Source organism: Rhyacophila brunnea, unplaced genomic scaffold (genome assembly GCF_057557595.1).
Source record: "Rhyacophila brunnea isolate RB1 unplaced genomic scaffold, BYU_Rbru_1.0 scaffold_13, whole genome shotgun sequence".
NCBI lineage: Eukaryota > Metazoa > Arthropoda > Insecta > Trichoptera > Rhyacophilidae > Rhyacophila > Rhyacophila brunnea.
In genome coordinates this window covers 2,772,434-2,789,450 of record NW_028232785.1, presented here as the reverse complement: position 1 = coordinate 2,789,450, position 17,017 = coordinate 2,772,434, and the positions used below count along the sequence as shown (strand labels likewise).

Below are 17,017 nucleotides of genomic sequence, written 5' to 3'. Positions count from 1 at the left end.
AATGCGCGTGGCATCGTCTGCATCGTCATCCATAGACAACAACGGGAGAGGCGGGAAAAGTAGGACCAGTCGTTGTGAATGTCTCGGCTTTCTACTTGAGTCGGCAATGATCTAGTTCGATTTAATAATAGAAATTGTTTCATTACCTAGATATTGGAAAGGTAAACGACTCTCAGTAGAAGGTATTACCAGCTATTTTATTTATAAGAAGATGAAGATTATAAATGTATACATGCATAGGACACTAATAATTAAAAATATATTATTGTCAACAAAATTAAAATGCAATTCTCATAGCTAAATACGACATTTTTAATTTCATCTAAGATGTTAGTAAGGTGCCCAATAATTTAACATTGTTTTCATAATATTATGTTAGTTGGAGACGGTTATTTTTCATAGTTACTGACCCTGCTGACTAAAATAAATAAAATTAAATGATAATAATATTATTACTACCTATTTAAAAGAAATAGTTGTCTCGTTATTACAAGTGGCAATACTACCCATAAATATATTATTGTCTATGGTACAACACAGCGTGGTGACGCACGTTTATGCATTAGTGTCAAGCAAAATGGAAGTGAAACACGAACCGGGTGACTTCGAGTCGGATTCAAAAGGACAGCGTTTGTTGAGTGCACCAATATTTCATTCTAACAACCCGGACGAATCTTCTTATATAGTGCATGAGAATGCTCAAACCGCCAGTAGTACTTTTGAGGTTATTTTTTTTTAGAAACTTATCTATTAATCTTAATTTTTAGAGTTGTGGACCATGAAATCTTGTAGAACTAAAGGTGATAGGGTACACAAGCATTAATTCACACGAACTGGTTTGTCACCAATGCGAAATTTTGATAGTTAGAATGGTTTTGTAAAGTGTAATTTATTTGACACTACGCCATAAAGAATTACGCTGAACTGGCTACATTTAGAATTATCACGTGACATGTCAAATGTCAAAGGATGAAGCGATATTTGATAATTTTCAACTGGTCAATTAGCGTTGAGGCAGCGAGAGCAGAATTGAACCAATATGAAAATAGACTATGGGAAGAAACGATCGTTGACCTTGTGTTTACAGTGTGCTTTATCTATGGCGTTATTAAAAATGCCATAACATTCTTAAAATATGTTTTGTTTTTCAGATGCCTGAAACGGAGCATGTCAATATAAAAACCGAGATTGGTTCTGAACGAGTTGACTTCGAAGATGAGTGTCTTAAAGACACAAAACACACATTCAATTATGAAAACTCTCAAGCATTTTGCTCTAATTCGGAATACAAACCAGCAAACAAGGTAAACAATAGTCTTATTTTTTTAAAACCTACCTAGATAATGTAATCCTAAACTGTATTAGGTATTATAAAATAGGTTTTGTATTGAGTTTGTTTTCGTACTATATTCCCTTACTAACTTAAATAATTTTATATTCTATGCATTGGGACATCTTATTTAACACTTTTATCTTGTTCCGTTTGTAGATAAATATACATACCTAGATAAACAGACGTCAATTGTACGTCACATCTTTTTGTTTGTTGGGTTAATGTTTAATGAATATAGATTTTCAGGATATTTTTCGAAATGTAAGCGGTAGATGAAATAAGTTTGGAAATCTATGGACTTTAAATAAATAAAATGCTTATTCCCAGTGCGTTAGATTTAAAAAAGAAAATACATGTTTTCGATAAGACGGGATAGAATTAAATCAGTCCTTTTAAAGCTATACATTAATAATAATTAAGGATACCAAAATCGTGGCAATCGGCGCAAGGTTCAGTGATACAATTATTGCATGTTTATTATTTTCAGAATTTTTTAAAGTATATTATCTTAACTGCGAGGTTTTTAGTTAACAAAATCTGGAGTTGGCTCTATTCATAACGAGAAAATTCTTTTGAAAAACCTGCTTAGATACTTTTCAATTTTTTTTGTATTCTTTTCGTTCCAGGTTTACAATATTAAGTGCAGTATACCATCTTATGAAAGTGATCTCGTCCATATTTCATCACCTTTGGATAACTCTAATGCATTGCGGATTATGGAATATAATAAACGAGATGATCGTATATCTGTAGACAATGCACTTTCGCCTCGACGTGACTTAATCGATGTCTATCAAGACTTGGATTCATCGAATAGGAAGGAAGCTCGCCTTGTATTGAAAAGAATTTTATTTTATGATAAATATTACGTATGCAACTTTTGCTACAGATTCTTTTCAACCAAAAACATTTTGGAAGTACATAGAACTTGTCACACGTCTTCCGTTTCTATTGAAGCTGATCCTGATTATCTTAAGAATCAATTTGCTTTAAACCAGAAAGGAATCGCCGATTCTAATGGTATATATTCTTGTGATGATGTACATTCAAAGAAATTGAACATTCAGCATCAAAACAAAAATAAATATCTGCACAGAGAAACTGATACTTCTGGGATACAGTCCGAAATGCCCTACGATGAAATTGACATACATCAACATGACATTAAAAAGGAATCAGATTTGCAAAAATTTGCTCTCCTGCAAATTTCTCCTGTTGGCGATGTCACTACTACAGCATCTGATCAAAATAGTAAAACTAATGGATACGAAACACGTTTTCCTCAAGACAAATTGAATAAACCGAACAACTCCACAGGTGCACATCTAGGTCCGCGCAGAACACCTGATCAATCTATAATTGAACCCTCGCCACCATATTATGATATTGAAATCCACGAAAATGATATTAAAAAGGAATTATTCGCCCTGACTACCGAAAAGGAAGTCTGCCTGAAGTTGGAGAAAAATACATTCTACGTTAGAAATTTTGTATGTCATGTTTGCTTCGCCTTTTTCTCATCTGAAGACATTTTGGAGGAACACAAATTGGGTCACGGCATATCTTTGTCTGGCAATGATACAAATAATCACAATATAAAACGGCTTGTTTGCAGTAAATGCGGATATAATACGGGAAACGCTTCCGTTTTCAAAAAACATAAAATGAACCATAGTAGCGGAATTCCATTTATGTGCAAAATATGTGGTTATGGTACAAGATACATTAGTCACATGAAGAAACATAGCAAGATTCACAGTGGAGAAAAACCATTAATGTGTAAAACATGTGATTATAAATGCAGAGATTCCGCTAGATTGGAAAGACATAAAATGATTCATAGTGGGGAAAAGCCTTTAGCGTGCAACGTATGTGATTATAAATGCAGAAATTCTGGTTCATTAAAGATACATAAACTGATTCATAGTGGGGAAAAACCTTATGCATGCAACTCATGCAATTATAAATCTAGAGATAAAAGTACTTTAAACGTACACATGTTGGTTCATGTTAGCGTGAAACCTTTTAAATGCAATTTGTGCGATTTAAGATATAAAACAGTAGGCGAATTGAACAGACACAAAATTATACATACCAAAAACGCCTTTAAGTGCGATAAATGTGATTTTAAAACCTACCAAAACCGCCGTCTGATAGAACATGTAATGATTCACACTGGAGAAAAACCATTTAAGTGTAAATTATGCGATTACAAATGCAAAAGGCGTTCTCACTTGAAGTCACATAATTTGGTTCATAGTGGCGAAAAACCATTTAAGTGCGATGAATGTGGTTTTTGCTTCACATCATCTTCTAACTTAAAGCTACACAAAATAAACCATAGCGGTGAAACACCACTTCACTGCAACTTTTGTGATTACAAATGTTTATGGGCAACTTCTTTAAGGAGACACAAAATGATGCAACATCGGCCATAAACAATGAAACGGACGTAACCCTTGGTTGGTATATTATGTGTATATTATGGTAGAAACAAGGTTTTTCGGGTCTAGGCCAATTTGGTTTTTTTTTTTTTTTTTTTTTTTTTTTCTAGATGCCTTTATGGATACCTCGCATTTACTATCGAGGTTTCTTAAGGACTTTGGCACGCAAACTACTCTACTTGATGCTAGTCAAATGAAAATTGTGCCGGCTGAGAGAATATGCCTTATTGAAAACTGTTCTTCTACCCGCATCGGGTATTGCTGATTTGAATTCGGCCAGGGCCTATGATACCGCCTTGCAAAAACCCTGGAAAATTCTTAGTAGCGCAAGGCGGAGGTGATTCTGATGAATATTTTGTCGTATTCATTGGGAACTGAGGACTGCGATTTGTAGTCGAGTTTTTTCCCGTGGTAAAAGAAATGTCGCATTGGACTAATGTTCTAAGTATATACTTATCCTATCTTATATGATTGCAGTCACTGGATCTGAAAGGCATGAATCATCTTTACATGTCACCATTTATTATTTTTATTCTTTTTATTACATCAATACAGAAATTAAAAAGGGCATCTCTTCCGGCCTCGTTTGCCATGGTCCCCGGAAGGTCTCGAATGTCCGCATCTGCCATCTGTAATAAAAAGTTCAGGTTGTGCCGCTCACGGAAACTGGCCGCCGAGACAATTGGGCTCTGGTACAATTGGACGCCGGGATAATTAGGCGTTGTTGCAACTACTTGCTGGGACAACTGGGCGCTTTATGGTCGAATTAAATTCGCAAAGAAATAGACGTACGTTACGATTTGGTAGAGAAAGTACAAAAGACCGTTTAATATGCTTAAATCTACTTAGTAGACGTACCTAATCTATATAGGACGGTGACTTTACACATTTTGCGCTTGGTACATTTTTATTACGGATTGTGAGTTATTATGCCTTATGATTATAAAAAGAAAAGAATTATTTCCTCGTTAGAACTTAAAGATGTCCATAGTTAATTAATTTATTGTTTATAAATACCTGGGTTCCTTTTTTTATATTTACAACCAATATTAAAAATAAATGGGTTAAAATGAAAATAACATTATATTTCAGCGTTTTCTCGACTTCATATTAGGTATAATAAAGTTTAAACGTGTATATTATACAGAAAGAATTATTTTAAACTATCGTTAGGTGGGTAGGTACCTTTTTTAAGTTTAACAGATTTATCGTCTGTTTCGAATAATACCAGAATTATAACATTTTCAAAGTCTAATATTTTCAATTTAAATCTTAATCTTTTGATTCAGTTATCTGTGACAGTAGCGTAGGGTGGAGGTAGGCTGTTAAGATCCGCCATAAATAGTGCTTATTACATTTTTTTAGTCATGCGTATAAGTTTTTATTGAACGAAGACTAAATTTTACAGATGGCGTTGGTTTGATTTTATAAATCAATATAACCCTCCCTAAACAAATCTATAATAGTTTTGGTTTATTTTGGGCGATACGATGAATTGTGCACAATTTTTCATTCATGCTTATTAGTTCTCGTTTAATTAAGCATATATATTACACGCATTGTTAATTAATTTCTTTAAATTCAGTCCTGGTTCAACCAAACCACAATACTGCCTTAATGAGCACAGAGGCCGTAACTAACGTATTTAAGTATTTTCATGTTTTGATGAATTTGTATTCAGTAGAGTTTTTGTTTAATATCGGTAAATAAATCCAAGCCGTAACTGCTATGGTTATGGAGACTTTAAGGTTTTTAATAGCCGTATTTACTAGTTTGAAAAAAAACTCGATAAATACTAAGGGAAGTCAGTTGTGAAGCACGAGGTATATTTGAATTACGTGAATAGGCATGTTTTTCTTACCTGTGGCTAAGTAACGCAATGTTATTGCCAATCGCTCACCGGCCGTAATGGATTTACGCATATGGGTGTCTTTCTTTTTTATAATCGGCTCAACCTTTAACAACAATGTATCGAAATCTTCCAGCGACAAGCGTACAAAATTTTTATACATTGCCGTATCCTCAGCTCTTAGCTCTCTTATTAAATTACTATAACATCCGAGAGTCTCCCGTCTTGCAATCCACTGACGAACCCAAACTCGTCTGCGTCTTGGTTTTTGATCGTCTACCAACAATAAATATGCCACGATTGCTGCGGCAGTAGCTCCATCCGCCGCCATTCTAATATGATATGGACAGGAACCAAATAGATAAATAAATATAAAATCTCACAAACAACTAACAAACCTACTGATTTATTTCGTTTTATATTATTATCATCTGTTTGACGTTTACGAAGGCGTACCAACCATAAAGTTTGTCAAGCGTCATGTTGGTAGTATTTATCAGTGGCAAATATGTGACACAATAGATTTTACGGCATCGTGTGTAAACGGATTGGCACATACGGGTGTCATAGAATCTATTCCCACGCCTCTGTCACAGATTTTTTTGACATATATTGGCTCTTGTGTAAACGGAATGGCATAGATATGATCATAGACACTAAAACGCTCATGTCACATATGTGCCAATCGTCATATAGTCTATTTTAACCTTAAGTGCTCGGCCGTAGTGAATTGGCGGGCGCGACGCGGCGGCGTCTTGCGAAACTCAAACGTATAACCGTGCGTATTATGCCCCAAAAAAGACACTGTCTACGAACATTTTAGACACGGTTATACGTTTGAGTTTCGCAAGACGCCGCCGCGCCGCCCCCGCGCATCCACTACGTTCTTGCACTAAGGTTCAAATAGACTATATGACGATCGGGCACATATATGCTAAGAGGGTTTTAGTGTCTATGATCAAATCTATGCCATTCCGACATTTATACATACATATTGAATGACAGCTATGACTTCGTATTTACACTCTGTGATACCCTGTGACACAGGACGCCAACATAAGAAACGGGTTTTTCGACATATATATGACCGATCGTCATAGAGTGTTTTGAAGCATTAGATAATTTTCTTTATTGTAGGTATAGACAAGAAGATCTTTGCTTCAATTCACTATGGTAGTGCAATTGAAAAGTATTGATACTACGTAACGAAATGAAGCATCGATAATTTGCGAGCAACCCTAGCTGTCAAACTATATTATTATCAGGACACGTTCCTCGTAACTGTCTCGTTTATTTGATATCCCATGTAAAAATGAACGTAAAACAGGAGCCAGGCGTATTCGAATCCGATGAGGAAGGACATCGTTGGTTTGATGTGCCAATATTGCCACCAAACATCCCGGAGTCCAACACTCATGTCAAAGAAGAGACTGCCGATGTGTCCATTTGCGATTTTGAGGTTAGTTTGTTAAACTAGGTACTTACTGTCATTTTAACTGATGTATTTGTTTTGTGTTATAATAATTAGCTATGAAAATATACGACGATCCCAGGTCAAATTAACCCTTTGTCTTTTGACAATATCCGATCCCAATAGGGTCATATTATTATTGGTCTACACAGAGCGGATATTTGTATTAACAGATTTTCATTTGTACGAGAAATCTATGTTAGCCACTTGTTCAATCAATTATGTCCATAGTACTCTGACCAAATTCAAATAGAAAAACAATATTATTGTGTATTTGGCATACTGAGACTTCGAACCTGGGACTCACGGCATTATAAACCGAAGCGTACTCACATAGTTACCTACTTCAAGTAACTAGTAGTGTACCTATTACTCCGTAATTCATTATTAGGTAAGTACTAATATTCTAGCATTGTCATATTTTATCGTGTCAATTCTTATTGACGGGTTTCTATGGATTGGTTGTGTTATTTATTATGTATCTTAAATCTTCATTATTCGCACCAAAGGATTGTAGGTATGTTAATAATGTATTAGAGCTATTTTTTCAAGTGTAGATAATATATTATCAAATCCTATGACATAATACTGTTATGGTTTTGGGTAGGTACTTGCCTAACAGTGGCGAAAGGTGGATGTAGGCTGTTAAGATTCCACATAAATAGTTCACACTAAACATTGTCACTCAGGCGTATTAGTGTTCATTGAACGGAGACTACAATGTGCAGATAGTTTTTGTTAGTTTTTAAAAATAATCTCAAAAATATTCGTTTATCTCTAAAATATCTAAAACTATACCATCAAACCATACTTAATTTTAGATATTTTATAGATAGAAGAATATTTTTATCGATTATAGTTTTGTTAAGCAGCAGTGACGTCCCTAAACAAAATGCCGCCCTTGGGCGGCGCCATAATGCCGAGGCATTTTTTAAAAATATTTTTTTCCGTGCTCGTGTCGTTTATGGTCACCAATGACATCGAAGGGCACCGGAAGTAAACTAAACATCGCGAACCCAACAACAATTAAAAGTAATGTTTATCCTTTTATGCTAATTAATACATTTTGTTTCCAACCAGAGAGCTGAATTTTTTAAAGAAAATATATTTTCGTTACTTTGTACTCAGTTTAGGTAGTTATTTCTATATATACCAAATGATTCTACTAGATTTCCCGCCCTTCGAGCAATTGCTGCCCCTAAGCAACGCGCAATCTGCATACCCCCACAAGACGTCACTGTTAAGTAGGGCCCAATTGAATTTAAAAAAAAACTAACTTAAATACTACTATTCTTAATTAAACGAAAACAAATAAGTATGTCTGAAAAAGTGTGCATCCATCATACTATACCTGAACTATTATGGCTTAGTTAGGAAGGGTTCGGTGGAACTTTAAAAACTAACCAACACCGTCTGCAAATTGTATTCTTAGTTCAATAGCGTGTAAGAATATTTGTCTCATATAACTTTTCAAAGACATAATAGGTATTATTGATATATATCATTAGTTAACTTCATTAAATTCCTATAATTGACGATGTTAGACCTTTTGGATGTAGTATTATATTGATTATTATTTAGTGATCTACTATTAGGGTTTGACAATGTATACGCCTATTGATTGTATTACTTATTAGTGATAGGGATTTTTACAAACACTTCAACTAATCATAATTGACTGATGAGTAAATAATTACTTTTTAATTATCACATTTAAATAGCATGCTAATTACATCGATTGTCCGTCTGATCGTTATGCGCTAGTTTAGGTGGCTGATAAAGTGTTTACCTCTTTTATTATATTTATTTATTAGAATCAATTGTATCCGTTGTCAGTGTGTATTAACCTTTTGGTGAGTGCACATAGTGCCTGAAGATGCCGAAAGGCGAAACCCGGGATAGTACAAAACTTAAATCCATTAGAAACCAAATAAGTATGACTGACAAAGTTAAGTGTGCACTATTTATGTCGAATATAACAGCCTAGCTCCACCCCTTACCACTGCTACCTAAAATATACTATAGGTAGATAATAAATACATTCATAAATCGTCAGGTGTTCGAATTTAGAACTAAGCTCATCTCAGTATAAAAATTATGATATATCAAATGACTCAGTATTAAAAGCGATTGGTCTAAATTTCTCATAATTAAGTATGACTCCGTTAGTATTGTGGTCGATGTGCGTGGACGCGATACCCGAGAGATGGAGGTTTGATTTCTGCGGGGTATCTTACTTCTTTCAAAAAAGATTTTTTCTATTAGTTATAAAATATTTTCTCAGAAGTGTTTTTAAAGTTATGTACTTATGTTCAATTTTGGTATTGTTTTTTTCAGGACGGCCAGTTAAATGTAAAATCGGAAACTGATTTTCAACAGGATAGTTTCAAGAGCGAGTTTGTTGAAGGCACAATTTCTTCATTAGAAGATTCACTACCCGGATGTTCATATCAAGTTGGTACATTGACAATTTGTTGAACGTGTAGTTTATTTATAAGTGTCATTAATAATTGAGAGACGTGGTTTACAATATTCCCTACATAAAAATAAACCGAGGTATATTCAAAGACCCTCTTTTGCGCTTAAAGAAAGAACCATGTTACTGAAATCAGCTGTAATAATTAATATTATTTGTAGATACGGCAGGCAAAAATTCATCCGAGCTTCTTCCCTCTAGTGGGATAAACTCATTACCACCACGTTACGTGCTGTCACAATAAATTCGAGCTACAGGATAAAGTTTGCAATGTAATTTTTCTTGGTATTTATTTAAAAAGTTATCAGACTGATGCTTCCATTTCATAGCACATTTTGAACTAAAAACAAACACAGTCAGTTACCAAAATTTGACGAAATGGCCAGAACAACTATGATGTGACCTCACTTGTAAGTACGCTACTTCATCAAACGCATGAGTCAGTGATTTTTTTTTTATTTGCTACAGGGCTACACACTTTCGAGTTATGTCAAAACTGGGTGCCCTATGTTTTCATTGGTTTGGTATATAGATTGTCTGATAGATTATTTATCATCTATGACTTGTGTGTACATAAATATTATCTAATAGTCTGCTGGTTGTATTCTGTTTATCTATGCATACATTATCGCAAGAAATTTTGACGAATGCTTGTAAATTACAATTTTACAATTGTCCAAAGTCCTTAAGTGAGCATTCACTGGGCGGCTTACCCTATCCCTTAGATTCTGACGTCATCCTTATATAAGGAGGCGTCTCTAAACCTTTATATCACAGTATTGCTGTGGTGTGTTCACAAGTGTCGTTTCCGACCCCGCGCTGAGCTAGCCTAAAGCAGGGGTTCTCAATCTGGTCTAGGGACAAGGCCGGTTGAGAATTTAACGCCCTTACATCTTCACCAGGACTGGGGTATCGTCAAAGTAACTACTAGTTTAAATCATCATAATTTAGCTCAATTGGAAAAGTATACTGGCGTGAATTCAGCAGGTACAGGTTCAAGTCTCATCGGGTATCGAATTTTTTTCTCCATACAATTTTGTTTAGACTGTGTCTAGGCAATTGAAATATTTTCAAATTTAGTAGGTAGTTTTGAATTTTAACATACAATTTATTACATACTGGTTGAGCATTTCGAAAAGTGGACTGTATTATTTGGAAGGTGATGCTGGTAATTCCGGATATAAGGAAAGAGGGTGATGAACAAGAAGACGTGGCACTGAGCTTTTGATGGGATGAGGGCTGGCGCGCACTAGCACTGGTCCCAGGCTATACACATTTACACACACAAACTGGTTGTTTTGGGTCACACTGTTCGCGCAATTGTTTCACAGTTTACGGATGATTATGATCATGATGAGCATAATGATTTGTATGTATTGAAACGTAATGAAGATTCGATTCACCTTACATCTACCATGGCTAAAATAGATATTAATCGTACGTTTAACACATCCGGATCTAGCTCTATGCAAAACAGCGGTAAAAACATGAGAATCTCATCTCCGTAGGCTTTTATACCTACCAACAGTTGGTCGGGGGCTTCCACGCAGTCTTTGGTTATAAATCTTCCAGCGTCCAGCACTTAGTATTATGAGGAAATAATCAATTAATCACAAATTATTATAGGGGCGCCACTTGGCCTGACTCCTCTCCTGGCATATTACTATATAAGGAACAAATCAGGGCAAGAAAAATAATAAACTCCTTTGAGGATGGTCCAAAATGGACACTAAGCAATTTATTGGTACTAGAAAAAAACACGCGGCCAAGGCCGAGGTAACAATATAAAAATTACATTATTAGGTTCGTAACCAATGCCAAAAGCCCTAACCACACTACCAGAGATACCGGGGGAAGGTTAATACAATTTAAGAGATAGGAGTCTAGTCCTTTAAACATAATTCGATACTATAAATACCGTAGAATCTTGTCGCCATCTTGATTGGCAGGCTCGCCGAGCAGCCTGCTCGAGAAACGTCTTTCCTTGCTCGTGCCTCACTATCAACTCCCCGCTATCTTCAGAGTAAAGCGTACGCCTAGCTACCAACTTAAAAGTTCTCTCGTTCGCAGTATCGCCAATCTAACGACGTCTCAAAAATCCTCATTGAATGTTGCAAGTGTTTAAACGTCTATTATTCACAAGTCTTGTGAAAAATAACGTTACATTACTCCCCTCGTCGAGAAAGAAGGTCCGGCCATAGGTTGGAACTTCTCCTGGCGTCGTCTGGTGGTAGTATGAGTTATAGGTAGTGTCGCTTCCGGAGCGCGGGTAACGTGGCCATCACTACTCCTTTGGGTGGAGGTGCGGTGAGTAAAGGTAAAACTCCCACTCTGCTTTGGTCGGCAGAGGAGTATAAATTCAGTAGAGGCAGGTAGCGCAGAAGTAGTTCACAAAAAATATTTTCCAAATAATTCCCTCCGTTATATAAGGGCAGAGATAAGTCTTGAGTTATGTCGGTGTTCCCATCATGTCGGGCGGCGTATTCCGTGGTGTTCGGTCGCATATTTTTCCCTACACCTCTTCATGTTATGTTAACCGATAACTTCAATAATAATTTGTAAAAATTTGTAAAGTGGGGAAAAGCTAAAATACTATAAATTCTTTGGCATTGGTTCGTAAGGCAAAAAAAATTTTTTTAAACAAGTCAGTAGTAAAGGTAGTCACAAAAGGCATTCGAGTTTTATAAGTAATGGAATATTAAATCAGATCTTACAACCCATTACTATGGTATTCTTCAAATAGTTTTAATCAGTGCCCAGACAATGATGTACTGGCACAATTTTAAAGTCTAAGTTTGTAATCAATAAATTTGCTTTAATAATTGCTTACACAAATAACCGTTCATCAAATAGAACGTACAACAAGATTAATAGTCTCCTTCTCAGTATAAAAGACAACAATTAATTGTTTAATTTTAGATAATAAATATTTGCTAAAGTAATAGTTAGCTTAGATGTAATCAGTACTTTTTAATTCAAGTTAAGTTAAGTCAAAGATAAGAATTTGCCAGCAAAAGGCAACAGTCAAAAGAATTTAACTTGAAAACAGAAAACTTTCCACAACCATGGCGTAAAGTTCAATACCAGTTCTTAATTTACCGCAGATGGGTGATCTTACGGAAATTATCTTTCAACAAATAGTCACACTATGGTTATTCAGGTATAATCTCATAAGTGGAAGTAGTAACAATAGAAGTTGCCATTTGACAATGTAGGCAACGTACCAACAGGTATCAATAGTAGACATATCATCTTATGTAATAGTAAACAATAGAAGTCAATATTAAACATAGTAGTTAATAGTAGACATATTAGACAATAATAAACTGCGCTTTGATTCCTAGCAATTGATTTCAATTCTCTTTTCGGAATAAATTTACTGGTCCTGAATCCCAGTCCGAAGCATTTATATCATTTAATATCATATTACCAAAACAAGTGTCAGAACACTTAGTCAAAATAAATAATCTACTGTTTGTTGGAATCCCTGTAAGCCTAGCGTCCAAAAAATATGACAAGAGATGAAAACACAAGCCGCTGCTTCAGAATGCGTGTAGAACTTTCAACAAGACAAACAATAATAATACAGTTGACACCTAAAACAGAGGGAAGCTCTAATATATTTGAAATAATTTGAAAAGTAAATATGAAATATTCTACGTTAGTAAGCTACGTTAATGTCTATCAAGTGTTATAAAGCGTCATATGTTCCAGAGTATACGGTTCGATCTTCAAGATTACGCTAGGATGATGTACTAAAACTAAGATGTAACTACTACACCGTAGACGCTGAAACACATCGACCAAACAAAACATGAGACAGTCCGCGGCGGAACCCGTGCCTTGACCCGGAAGCTCCACTCCAACCACCGGAGAGCTAATCCTGAGGCTAGAGGTCCTTGAAGACACCATTCCTACAGCGGGCTAACAAAAGGAAGCTAAGAAAGTGCTAAACGTAAACCAAAACAACGTCGAGTAGAATCAAGAATCAAGTCTGAAGCTATAGGTAGTTAATATAACCTTCACAGGTTGAGGCTTCTCACCTTCGAGTAAGAAATTCTCTGAAAATATAAAATTTAAAAAATATGGCTACAGATGCCGTTTTAAACAAAACGTCCAACGTAATCTACAAAAAAAAGGTACTCTCCATTTGATATCAGGCTGCGATCTCCACATCGTCAAAGTAGATTCCAACGAATCTCGAGGCCGGAATGACATTTGTATATATTATTCACATCGTGTCAAACCTAAAAAAACCCCCACCATTTCGTCAAGGAGCGCGATGGAATCATGAGAAGAACATGAATTCCAGAACGCAAAAGAAGTAGGCTTAGTCAGACCAATCAGCTCCAACCAGCGCTGCCTTATCCAGTGAACTAGAGAGAAAAGAAAGTGTCTATCTCCCTAGAGCGAAACGTTACAACTATTAGTGTCAAAAAGAAGAGCACGACCATATACTGTCAGTTCCAGTCGGCGGGAGCGAAAATCATAACCGGTCCACCTTCAGTACCGATTCATGATCGCTAGAGAGAAGTAGAAGTAGAAAAAACACACTAATAGTTGAACCAAAACAACAACATCAATCAATCGCCCGGCACCTGAATCAAATTACATCTACGCGAAAACGCGAGTCCTCCTGTATACCTCAAATGGTATCAATATATTTTATATCTTAATTAAATTGAAAAACAAATAATCAAAATGCGAGAATCCAAAGCGTTAGCAGTTTTTTTTTTTAATTAGACAGTTTTTCAAATTAGACAGTTTCACCAGAGAAAAAAGTTTTGTTTCGCATCACCAATACAGTACATTACACTAAATAGTTAATTCACTCGCCCGGAAGGCTCTTCGACCAGCTGGTCCCTGCCTAATCCGTGGGTTTGACCCTCCTATTAAAGTTTACACAATGGATATAGTTTTTGATTACCACAGTTTCACTTGGCTGGAGACGAAAAGTTCTGTTGTTCTGTTTCTCCAGCCTCCGTTCGGAAAGATCACGACACCAGGATTTCTTGACAGCAGGGCACAGCAAAATCGAGGAGTCTCCACCAGGCACCATCAACAGTCATTTCTGAAAGCATTTGAGAATATCTATAGTATAATTCAAAACAAAAGTTAGCATAATATTTAAAGGATGGAGAAAATGCTAGTTGAAAATGTGATTAATGGAATTAATCACGTATGAGTTAAATATTAAATCAAGGATTAAAACGATATACAGTAGATTGTCTGAATTCGTATGACATCGTTTTCCGGGAAGATTCCGGTGCATGACTTTATCCTTAAAGCTAGAATAGCATAATAGGTCTTAATTGAAAAGACAATGCAACATAAGCACCAAATAACTCTTGTTTTCCATTATTTACAAGATTAATAGTACAATAGTAGGAACAATATAACTTGTTGTGTTAATATCTTCTAACTATATACAAGACTTATAATAAACAACAGTTATATACAATCATATACAATAGAGAGATATAGGATTATAAACATATGTATTCCAAGTAACTATAAGGCATACATTGACATTCTTAATAGTTAATTTATTAAGTTTGAACGTGAAGTATCACGGAAACACCTCCCAACCAAAAATAGGAAGCACCTGTACATTATCAACGTCAGTCTTCAAGGAAAAGTCAAATATGTAAAGTACATTAATACACCAGCAAGGCGTTTAGTGAGTGTATTAATTCAAACAATTAAGTCAAGCGAGTAATCACTGCGGGTTCAGTTTTATTAATTACAATTCTGTTGTTAGATATAATATCAACAGATTTCAGTACTAACTTCAGTTAGTGTAGATCAATTCTTAAATAGGTTAGACATGACGATCTTTAAATCTGTATCTGTCAATTAAGATAGCTTCAATAAAAATAAGATAAATTCCTTTAAGGTATTGAATCAGGAAATTCAATAGTCATTAACGAGTTTAGTAGCAGTTCTAATACAATGCTCGAGTAATTTTATATACTGGAAATAATGCATAAAAAATGTAAACTCAAATCTAAGTTAAATTTTAAGTCAAATTTTAAATCAAGTTTTTACTTTAATTTATTTCATAATTATCAATAAGTTATTGGTATTTACTTGGGGAACAAAAAAAAAATCCCTTATCAAAATTCAAAATTAGTTTTAAATAGAATAGAAGATTCTCACTATTATATTGAAAAGCAAAAAACTACCTAAATCGCATTAACTTGAAAAGTTAATGTTTCAGAATGTCCTTTATATGAAAGCGACCCACTGTTTTACCAGTGGTGTCGGCAAGTAAGTAAACTGTAGGAGAAAGTTTTTGGATAACCTGGTTTTGGAGGAACCTGGGTGCCAGCTTGCTTGAGAAGAAAGCCGCCTGGTCTGATGCAACGAAGTTTCGTCTCCAAACAATATCTCCAACGTCAAACTGAACTCGTTTCCTTCTAAGATTGTAACGCTGAGCGTTAGAATGGAAACTTTCTAAAAGTTGCTCCTGGACAATTTCATATATTTCAGGTAGATTAAGTAGTTTGTCAGAAAATAATGACAAATCGGCATGACTAGGTAAAGTAAGGTTTTTATCAGTAGGGCAATCTCTAGGAAAATGAAAACGTCCGTCAAGGATCATTTCACGTCCATGCATCAGGAAATAAGGTGAAAATTTAGTAGCCAAGTTGACAGTTGAATTCAAGGCAACTTGGACATGAGGTAAATAAGTAGTTAAAGTTGTTAAAGAGGCACCAAATACATGGGGGTCTGAGAAAATTAAGCATGTACTGAATCGATATTCCCTTCGCTCCAGATCCAAAAAGGCAATTATAGGCTACAAAAAGAACACAATCCAGCACCAACTTGTAATATCTATAAATATTTATACTTGTAAAATATTCAAAGAGAGAGAAAAAATGCGCAAGAACGCCCATGCATTTAGTGATACGAATAACAACTCGACGGTATATACTTACTATATTTTTATAAGAAAGTTATTTATTCCTTTCTATTCAACAAAACTGTGTACCAATAGTTTGATTATATCAACTACTGCTGACACAAACATGAAACTTTTAATTAATTTAGAAAAGAGGACCGATTAGGTCTGCGAAAAAGTATAAGTAGTATCCAAACAATTGTTAATATTTATTAATTCAGATGGGAGTAGTTTTATTATGATAATAGGAAAATGGTTATTAAAATTCAGAAGAAAAGACTAAAGTAGGTATTTATGGTTGAAAGAAGCAAAAATGTGAAATTCCAATACCGTTTATGGAATAATGAATAGTATTCCTAAACAATATGGATTAAACATTGGAAATTTAATAATCAAATTGGAATAACTCAATAAATTTAATTAAATAAATTTAATAAATTAGTTGAAGAGAATACTAGGAATTAGTATAGTACGCGGAAGCTAAAATACGAAAACCTAAATTGCAACGACGAAGTTAAATATAATACAAAAGCTAATAAA

General features: G+C 35.0%; 1 long non-coding RNA gene across 3 annotated transcripts; it reads left to right on the top strand.

Annotated features, from left to right (window-relative positions):
- Window positions 1-519: 519 nt before the first annotated feature.
- On the top strand, window positions 520-9,847 carry LOC147076145 (uncharacterized). 3 transcript variants are annotated; one of them, XR_015069553.1, is made up of 4 exons: window positions 520-724; window positions 1,152-1,304; window positions 1,960-3,795; window positions 9,435-9,847. It is a non-coding gene; the product is annotated as an uncharacterized LOC147076145 (long non-coding RNA). The 3 variants fall into 3 exon arrangements; XR_015069554.1 differs by lacking the exon at window positions 9,435-9,847 and adding an exon at window positions 4,425-4,862 and having other exon boundaries at window positions 1,960-3,855; XR_015069552.1 differs by lacking the exons at window positions 520-724; window positions 1,152-1,304; window positions 1,960-3,795 and adding an exon at window positions 6,892-7,085 and having other exon boundaries at window positions 9,435-9,705.
- The last annotated feature ends 7,170 nt before the right edge of the window (window positions 9,848-17,017 follow it).